Source organism: Apodemus sylvaticus, chromosome 10 (genome assembly GCF_947179515.1).
Source record: "Apodemus sylvaticus chromosome 10, mApoSyl1.1, whole genome shotgun sequence".
NCBI lineage: Eukaryota > Metazoa > Chordata > Mammalia > Rodentia > Muridae > Apodemus > Apodemus sylvaticus.
The window spans coordinates 43823458-43834199 of NC_067481.1; positions in this window are offsets into that span (position 1 = coordinate 43823458).

The window sequence follows — 10742 nt, forward strand, 5'->3', positions numbered from 1 at the left end:
CCTTGTTCCTGTATATTTGGTGTTGTTGAGCAGGGATTGCATTGTTGAGCAGCAGATGGTGAGTTTGTGGGTGATTACTGGCTGTTTCTACAAGTGGGAAAATAGAACATTTACTTAGTTTTCAAGGACTGTTGGCTGAGAAACTAAGTGGCAGGTTAATTAAGGCAGTAATTATACATCCTTGTTGGCATGAAATTCTACTTTCTACTTAATCTTTGAACACTTCGAATTACATGAAGCAATGTTTTGTTGTTGTTTGTTTTGTTGTTTTTGAAACAGAGTTTGTCTCAGTCTTGGCTCCTGGAGCTCACTATGTAGACCAGGCTGGCCTCGAACTCATCGAGATCGACCCACCTCAGCCTCCCAGGTTGCTGGAATTAAAGGCATGCGCCACCATACGCAGCTTGTTTTTAGTAAGGGGGAAAGGCTTATTTAGTACACGTAGCGGGCAGTGGCTGGTTTACCTCACTCTACAGCTGAGATGAGACTTCTCTAGGGTCACATGGTAAGCTGTGAACAGGGTCACACACACACACACACACACACACAAGGAGTCTGGTAGCCTTATCAGCCCCCCTCACCCTGACAAGTCTGTGGTCCACCAGAATAAGCCACCTGTGCCTCCTTCACAAGCCAAGGGCTTCTTACCTGCCTCAGAAATGAGTGAGAGAATCACAGCAATTGATTGTTGTCCAAATGCCCATGAAAAATGTGCATAAGATTCTCTGTCTCTCTCTCTGGTGTGTGTGTGTGTGTGTGTGTGTGTGTCTTTGTCTGTCTTTCTGCCTGTCAGTGGCACATGTGTGCAGGCCAGAGGACAATTCTCAGGAGTTCATTATCCTGCCTGTCACTTTATGGGATTAAACTCAAGTCATCAGGCCTGTGTGCAGGTACCTCTGCCTGTGAGTTGTCTCGACGGCCCATTTGATCCTTTAACACACCCTTGTTTCTGATTTATGGCTTTCTTGGTGTTGAGAAACTTGGGGAGTGTGTTTCTTCCTCCCATTTCTAACTAAGTTTGGTGCCACTTTAGAATGGCAGTCAGTCACCAGGAAACCCTGGCAGGGTAGTGTTCCCCGGAGCTGCCTGTGCACCCGGGCCAACCAGGGCCTTTCCTTTCTCAGAGCAACTGGGCTGGACAGGAAGAAATCTGAGTCTGCCTCTCTGGGAAGCAAACTCCCTGGTTAAGTAAACACTTTGGTCCTACACTGCCCTTGAGTTTTCAAAGTTTGCATTCTTAGCTTCAGCGTTTACAGGATGGTTGGAATAGGGAGAAATAAAAAATGACCCTGGCCACAGTCCATTTGGGCAGAAGCCCCACCCAAATTACAGCGATGGATTTGGAGGCGTGCGTGTGTGTGCGTGTGTGCTCAGTGTGCACTAATGTTTGTAAGTGTGACAAGCCAAGAAGAACCACAGCGTTGCAGAGTGTAACGGACGAATGGTGAGAGGCTGGGCTGCCTCCTGTTTTGTTGACTCAACGATTCTGGTGGCAAAGCCAAGACCTTCAGAGACATTTGCCTCTCGGGTTCCAGCAGTTTCTATTAAGCTGGTTCTGGACGACTAGATTCTGCTTTATATTGGTCAGGAGGACAGGATCTGCACTTCTGGTGGCCTTTGGGGCCACATCTGGCCATAGGTTCTAAAGGAGATATTTCTTTCTCCCTCACCGGGCGCTTCACCGGTCCTTCTGTTCACGTCAGAGAGAAGCTGTCCCAGGAGGCGCTGTCCCAGGAGGCGCTGTCCCATTATCGTGCTTCATTTTCCTTTCTTTACGTTTTCCCTCATGAGGTAGTTTTGATCTCTGAAGCAATCTGCTCTGACAACTTTTCATTAGCTGTTGAACGAACGCGGCAGAGCCAAGTGAGAGCCGTATGTTTGGCCACTGCAGGCAGGCTCTTGAAATCCCTCTCAGCGGCCACCTGTGGCTTTATTCCCGTCGTCCAGCAGATGGCAGCAAAGGCACATTGACTCTGCGGTCTCCAGGCGGTGGTTCAAGATGACTTTATTCATTGGCTTCTTCCTTGTTGACAAACTGGTGAATTCTCAGCATCAATAGAAACGTAACTATGACAGGCTGTTTATGGGGGTGGAACCCCAGGCTTTGTGCATGCCAAGCAAGGCCCTGCCAACCGAGCTTCAGTCCCAGTCCCAGGAAGTAACGTTTATAATTCCCACTTTATAGAAAGAGAAACCGAGGCTTGGGTGGTGAAACAGCTGGCCAAGGTTCACAAACACAGGATATAACTCATGTCTGATTCCAAATTCGGAGGCTGTGTGTTTATTTCGAGGGAGCATTTAGATTTGGCAAAAATCTAGGGTGAATTTTATTTCACACAAAGCAAGGGAATCTCGTGTGGGTTTGCTATTAAGTTGGGTTGTTGCCTTGTGAGGCAGGCCTGGCCTTGAGCTTGCTTTGAGCTGCTGGTCTTAAACTCCTTCATCAGTTGCCCTTGAGCACCTCTGTGTACCTACTGTAAGATGTCACACTCAATGCCATAGCGTTGTCGTCGTTGTTGTGGTCATCGTCGTCATCGTCGTCATCGTCGTCATCGTCGTTGTCGTTGTCATCGTCATTGTCAGTGTGAGCACAGGGTCTGTGGGGAAAGGTGGAGCTAGGAGGGTGGCAGGTCAAGGAGACCCCTCCAGGGACCAGACAGCCTCTAAGCTGAGTCCTTTAGGACTTAGTCAGGCAAGCAGTGGTTGGGGCGTCATCAAGGCCAGGGGAGCTTTGTATTTAAAGACCCCTAAGTGTGAGAGGCCTTGTGACTTGGAGAGGACCAGGGCGCACAGTGAGGGGTGAAGCCAGGAAGCAGGGGATCTTGAAGTCACGTAGACATCCTGATGGTCGTTAGCAGGACCGTGACATGGGTGGGTTTCCCCTCTTGGGAGATTCTTAGGAAGGAGCTAAGGCTGAGGTAATGAATATAGCAAGAGAAGGAGGAGGTGGCCCGGCTGGAGCTGTTTCTAGGAGGAGGAAAGGCGGGAGTGGGGACAGGCTGCCCGTGTGAGGACGCCAGGCTGCGGTACCAGGTCAATGATCTTCTCCTTTGTAAGAGCACGTCACAGCCCCATTTCAGGAAGGTGGCACTACTCAAGTGCGCTCGCAGGGCTTGGTGGCTCCCCAGGACTGCTGTGCAGCCCTGTCCTTGTGCAGGCCACACCTCTGGCCACCCACGGCCTTCCTTTCCCTCAGACTCTCTCCTCTCAGCAGATACTCAGGGATGGTGTGTCTCTTGCATATGGAGCCTAGGAGAGACGGTCTTGGTGCTTCTCTCACACTTTCTTCTCTTGGAGACTTTACACCTTCTATAAAGCCCACAGGGTGTTGGAGACAGCTAAGCACAGTCCTGACACAGGGACAGTGCACAGGGTTCTAGCGCTGAGTTAACTCCCAGAACCGTAGCGTTTGGTCTCTTCATTTTTTGCCTAGACTTGCCCAAACAAATTACCAGGAAGCTAGTTGGCTAGTTGGTTTTAAGACACTAAGTTCTGGAACGCACATTGGGGAATGGACCAGCAGTGCTCTGTTCCTTTAGAAGCTTCCAAGGAGACGCTGGGCACTGGGTATGCAGGCTTCTGAGGGCTACCCACAATCCTCTGCTCACAGTCGCTCATTCCTCACTGCCCTGGGCGTGTGGTCATGGGATGGGACTCTCTGTTTGTCTTCTATTGTAAGGATGCTTGCTGTTGGATTTAGGATCCACGAGAGTAATCCAAGATGCTCTCAAAATCCTTAATACACATAAAAGGACCCATTTTCAAAATGAAGTCACACTTACAGGTTTGGGGGTTTAGGCTGTTGACATAATTCTAAGGCTGCCCCACGGGAGCCTCTGTACATGGTAAGACAGAGGAATGCCACTGGGATTACGTCACCAAGCTACAGAATCTACTAACGTCCTCCTGATGGCTTCGTGCCAGTCTGACACAGTCCCCTTGACCCTCAGTGCTGAGTGTGTCTTGATTGATACCCTGTGTCCATCTGGAGTCCTGCATGCAGGCAGGTACTGAGGAAGGATGATGACAGTTGGAATTCTCAGTCAGCTGCTATTGATGACACTTTGTGCACCTCTGGGCAAACCATAGCTTGGCTGACCATCATCTTGAATATAAAGGGGCTCTCATTCGTCCTTGCAAAAGGCTTTTTAGAAAGGAAGCCAGTGTGGAGTCTTTTGTTATGGCCTCTGCATTCCAAGAAAGATGTAATAGAACTGGAAGAGCACCAGATACCAGAGTGACGAAGGGCTTCTGCCATGGAGACAGCCTCCTCAGTGGGAATCCTCCAGCCTGGAAAGATGGAGGATGAGGACCGTGAGGAGATAAAGTTCCCCATTACAGCGAGGGCTGTTGGTGAGGCCTCAGGGCAAAGCAGACTTGCTCACTGGGTCCCAGGTCCTTAGAAGAGCAGAGAACTGCTTCTCAAAGTCTGAGGAGTTGTTTGAGGGCTTTGAGGCCCACAGGCAGTTTGGTGTGGTCCAGCCGGAACCAGAGAGTCACCGTTCTGCTTCCACTCTGGATATTTGACCCTCATCAAACACCCCTTGGAGTCTGAGATGGTGTGTCAGTAAATTGGGGGACAGTAAAATACATGTAACATAAATCATTCACCATCTCAACCATTTTATTTTTGGGATTTGTTTTTTTTTGAGACAGGGTTTCTCTGTATATCCCTGGCTGTCCAGGAACTCACTCTGTAGACCAGGCTGGCCTCGAACTCAGAAATCTGCCTGTCTCTGCCTCCCAGTGTGCTGGGATTACAGGCATGTGCCACCACCGCCCGGCTCCATCTCAACCATTTTAAAACGTAGAGGGTGGCGCTCAGTACCCTCACAGCGCTGGACAAACCTCTGCTGCTCCTAACCTCCGCATGCTGGCATCACTGAGAAGGAAGAGCCTCTCCATTAGCATCGGTCCCTCTCCAGCCCCCGTTCACTCAGCCGGCAGCAGCCACAACACTGCTTTTTAGCTCTGTGGACTTGTCTACTCAGTGCCGCACAGAAACGGAACCATATTGGATGCAGAGCCTTTGCGTCTGACGTCTTTCTCTGAGCTTAGCATTTCCAAGGTCCTTCCATGTTGTAGAATGTCTCGGCACCTCATTCCTGTTATGGCCGAATAGTGTCCCACTGTGTGGCTGTGCCAGGCTTCCCCACCCATTCGTGGACACGTGGGCCCTTTCTATCTTTGGCTATATTATAATTACATCATTTCCCTCTTTCCTTCTTCTCTCCAAACCCTTCCATCTGCTCCTCCTTGCTACTTTTTAAATCCATGACCTCCTCTCTCACTGCTCTGCATCCTAGTGTACGTTTTGCTTGTCTGGTTTTTGAGATAGAGTCTCACTGTGTACCCCAGACTGGCCTTGAATTCTGAATCCTCTTGCTTTCACCTTGGGTATGAGGATTACAGGCGAGTCTACATGCCCAGCATAATGTACTGTACAAGGTTTTGCTGTTGTATGTGTGTGTAATAGTCCTATGCGAGTTTGAAATTTAAATGAATTATGCAGTTTATATTCCTTTTAAACTGGTTTTTATTTCTCTGATTTTGTTTTGTGTTGTTTTGCTTTCGAGATAGGGTTTTTCTGTGTTGCTGGGATTGTCCTGAAACTTTCTTTGTAGACCCAGACTGGCCTCAAACTTAGAGATCTGCTCACCTCTGCCTCCAAGTGCTGGGACTCAAGGCATGCCACCATGCCTGGTTTATCTTTTTATTTTTATTTATTTATTTAATCACTTTTTGGTGCAGTGTTGAGGACTGAACCTAGGGTACTGTGCATGATAGGCAGACCACCATGTTTGACTTATATTTTTAATTATTATTATTATTTTTGGTGTGGAGTTGTCGATTGAATCTGGGGTCCTATTCATGACAGGCTGGCGCTCTACCACTGAGTCCCCAGCTCATGACTTTATAATGTATCAGTAGCGGTGACTCATTTATGTGGTTGCACACAGCAGTGGTTGGCTTGCTCCCGGGTCTGGCCTCTGTTACTGTGTGACTGTATCTGATCTGTTGCTGGTGGGTTATTTCCAGTTTGGGGCTGCTATGCTGATGCTTTGAAAACCCCAGTGCATATCTTTTGCTGAACACATGTGCCACTTGCTATGGGACACACACCCAGGAAGGGAATCACGGCCACAGATTATGCACATTTTTAGTTTTGATGTCAGAGGGCTTTCCTAAAGCTTGTACCCATCTACACTTCCACAGGGAGCATGTCAACATTTCTTTGCCCACACACAGCATTTAAGACTAGTTTTGAGCTTAGCTTCTCTGGTGGCTGGTGATTTTCCCTGGATAGCCAAGCTCCTGCCTCATTCACCACCCAGGGCTGCTTGTCATCAGTGCTGGTGCTCAGTCCCGCCCCATTGACCCAGCCCTAGCACTTGGAAACGTGTACACCCTCCTCCACATACCTTTTCCTTGGCAATACTTGCAGGACCTCAAATTCTCAGGCCCTCTCTCACCCCTACTGGCTGCGAGCTCCCAGCTACCCTGCCCTATCTCTGACCTCTGACTTTTGACCTCTGACCTCTGACTGTTGGATGGGCCTTGGTTCTCAGCGCTTGGTTCTCTGCTCTGTTCACACTTCCTCTGATGAGCTCATCTGGCTGCGTGGCTTCACACACTATGTCTACGTGACTCTGTCCCAAGCTTGGATCTGGAGCTGAATTGTTCCCTGGGATTCCACGCATCTGACTGTGAACTTGACGATTCCCTTTGACCTACAGATGTCTCAGACTCAGTGAGTTCAAAACCTCGGTGCCCATCCGCTAAGCCTGCTCCTCATTTCAGACAACATTAACTCTTTGGAACCCGAGGTCCAGCTTCCCACAGCTCTCTAACACAGGAAGCGCTGCTAAAGAGAGCATAGCTGGCCTTTCTGTTCATGGCTGAGCCTGGGAAGGGAGGCACCGTGGAGGCCCTGGTGATATGAAAAGGCCCGCAGGTGTCTGCACAGAAAAGTGCTGGGATGTTCTGGAGGAGTTCTTCTGTGCAGCCGAGGTTGCTTAACATGAACCCTTTGTTTTGTACATGTAAGGGGAAGCCAAATCACTACATTATTAAAGGAAGACAGCGCCCATCACAGTGCTAACTGGTCCACAGCTAGTGCATACAGCAAACAAGTTCCCACACTGGACTGACACTTCTCCCACCAACACGGGTCACAGAAGCAATGTGAGCTCTCTCAGGCTAAAAGTCTTGGCATCACTGTAGATTCTCAGGCATGTGTATGCCGACTCACCCCAAACATGACCTCACCGTCCACCTCCTGCCTTCCGGGAGCCGCCGTCATTTTTTTTTCACCTGCCTCCTGGAGTCGTCCTCTGCCTGGTCTTTCTGCTTCCATTCATATATTCTGAGAGCAGAAGCGAAAGTGACTTTTTTTTTTCATTTATAAGACAGGTCATCTTATTCCTCCACCGAAACACGTCCATTCTAGAATGCGGCAGTTTGAATGAAAAATGTCCCTCTGGTCTTGGGCATTTGAATGCTTCGTCCTTCATTGGTGGTGCCGTTTGGGGAGGTTTAGGTTGCTTAGATTTGCTGAGGAAGTGCATCATGGGTGCGTGCTTTGAGAGTAAACAGCTTCATCTGTTTCTAGTCTAGTTCTCTGCTTCTTGGTCATCATTCAAGATGCGAGCTCTTAGATTCAGGCTCCTGCCACCACAATGGCTGAGCCGCCATGACAGCTGCGCCACACCTCCCTTCTGTCATATGGACTCTTAACCTTGTGGACTATAAGCCAAAATAAATTCTTTCTCCTACAGTTTGTCTTGGCCATGGTGTTTTATCATGAAGAAAGTAACAAATACAAGTAGAAAAAGTTCAAGGTTTTGGACTTGTACATTGTACCACTGACCCTCTGTTAGTTACTTGCATGGGTCTCTATTGCCTATCTCTCCTTGGCTTTCTCCTACCATATCCATAGACATCCTTGTGTTTCTGACATTAGCCAGTATGACCCTTTGTGATAGCTTGAGGTGGCTTTCTCAGAGATGGATCCATGCCTCTAGGGAACAATTAGTCACTGTCAGGCACACACATGCTCTAATAATGTAGCATACTTTTCCCATGTGGTGTGTGTGTGTGTGTGTGTGTGTGATATGTGTATGGTGTCTATGTGATTGGTGTGTGTGCTGCTTTCCTGTGTGTGTGTGTGTGTAAGTATGTGTGTTCACAGAGGCCCGAGGTCAGCCTCTGCTGCTCTGCTCTTACTCCTCAGAAGCATTGGTCTGATTCAGCCTTAGCTGCTCTGAGAGCTAACTTCTTCCCTCTGAAAGCACTTGAGGGTTTTGGCCTTTTATGTATGAAATTAAACATCATGGATAGCTTGTGGTCTATGTAAGGGTAAAACATTTTTCTTTCCTTTATTTTCCAAGTTGGACATGGGCCATTTCCCTTGCTGTTTTGGGGGCAGACATTTTTTTCTAGCTTACCACTGAGAACATAGCCCAGCTATGTAGGAGAGTTCTGACGGATTCCCCACCTTGGCCAGGTTGGGCTGTCTCCACTTCCGCACACCCTCTGAGGCCTCCAGCTGCAAAGTTCCAGGTCAGTTGGATTGGCGCATTGTCTTCAGAACAAGCTAGCTTCTCTGTCTCCTCCAGGTCTTGCTTTTCCTTCTCCTTTGACCCATTTCGGTCCTTCTGCCCTCTCCTTGGGTGTCTGCAAAGAGTTAGACATCTTACCTCCTGTTTTAGGATAAAGTAGGTCACAGTTTCCAGTTATGGCCAGAACATCACTCTGTTGCTTATCTCTGCAGGATGGCAACATGCTACAGGGAGAGGCCCAACCCCAGTCCTGCCTTCAGCAACACAAATCTCTGACATGAATTAGAGCCTCATTGTATGGCTTGGTGGTAAACTGAGGGTCAAGGGAGTAGGGTGACCTCAAAGATTCTGTGATGTCAGGTTGATATTCTCTCTCAGTCTCTACCTTAATAGAGTTGGTGAGGCAAAATTCCAGCTTAGGTGACCTTCCTATAGTCTCTCAGGAGCTGCTATCAGCCATGCCACGTGACTGGTTCAGAGGACACGGCAGATATTAAATGTAAAGAAAAGAAATTCAAAACAGTAGGCTGGAGAGGTGGCTCAGTGGTTAGGAACACTAGTTGTTCTAGATGGCCTACATTCTGTTCCCCGAATTCATACTGGCTAAAGAAGGAAAAACATAGAAAAGTATAAGAAACTGCCACAGAATTTCCACATGCCCATTTCCAAATCCTTGGGCAATTTTTCTCTTCTCTTCTCTTCTCTTCTCTTCTCTTCTCTTCTCTTCTCTTCTCTTCTCTTCTCTTCTCTTCTCTTCTCCCCTCCCTTCCCCTCCCTTTCTCTCCCCTCCCCTCCTTTCCTTTCCTCTTTTCCCCTGAGACAGTGCTTCTCTAACTCTGGCTGTCCTGCAATTCACTCTGTAGAGTAGGCTGGCTTTGAACTCACAGATCTACCTGCCTCTGCCTCCTGAGTGCTGGGATTAAGGTGTGTGCTACCACCACCCTGCTGCATTTTTAATTTTTTTATATTTATATATTTGTTTGTATATTTAAACTTTTCATATTTAATTTAAATGTGAGCAGTTTGGGCTCATGTGTGGGAATCTGTCTGCAGAGTTAAGAAGAGTGGATCTGCTACATATCAGAGCATGTGTGTGCCTGACAGTGACGAATTGTTCCCTAGAGGCAGGCATGCATCCATCTTCAGTCTCACCAACAGTGCAGCCTTCTCAACGGCTCCTGTCCCCAGAGCTCTCTAGTCTGTGTCCCACCTCTTGGACCCTCTGCTGCACTAAGCCTTACTTGGTTTCCGGCCTAAGGCCTCTCGTTTGGTCCTCCTGAGGTTGACTTGGTCTTGCTTCGGAGAGTTTGAGTCTTTACTCGTGTTGTGTGCTCTGGGTCTTGGAACAAACGCTCTGGTCTTGGCTTGGGATTCTGAAGCCCAATTACTGTGTGGTTTTGAGATAGCCCAAGAGACTAGATAGCTCCTTTTCATGCCAACCCGGATGATGTGGACATTTTCCACCACAGGAGAGATGGGGTGCTCCCTCCCTCTCACCCTGAGGAGAGCTTTAACAGCGTTTCTTAAAACATTTTGGCACGTTAATACCACACCATCAGTGCTGGTGAGAGGACTGAACATCTGTGCTGGCCCAAGGCCAGGCCACATGAACGTCTGTGCATAGCTCCACCTTACCCAGCCTGGGGCCTCAGATACAAAAATGATGACTGAGCCCGTCCGACCAGCTCAAGACAGCCTGGGAACCCATCTCCTCATGTGTTCTCCTTCCTGTAAGACACGCCCTTTTTGGTGGCAGCTGCACCAGGAGTGGCAGCCCGTGTCTCTGGGTTTTTCTTATCATGGCGAGGGTTATGGTTGCCAACACAGACTGACCTGCCTTAGACTCATCACTTTGCCAGTTTCCAACTTTGGTATCTCTAGTGCTGGTGACTCAACCTCCCTTAGCTGCTTAAACCTTCATGAACAGTGAAGACACACTTTAAATGGACAGGGTTATTACACAAGAGCATGCATATAAGATGCCAGCATTCTTTCTGGCATACACGATGATGCAGCATTGCTTTGGGTAGTTAGGGGAATACAGTGGAAAGCACTGGGCTTCAATTCTGATCCTGTCATCTTGCAGGATGTCATTTCAACCTCTCTGAACCTCATCTTCCTCTGCTTGCAAAATGGTTATAAGGGTTCCCCCTTGGTTCATTGAATTAAAAATATAGAATT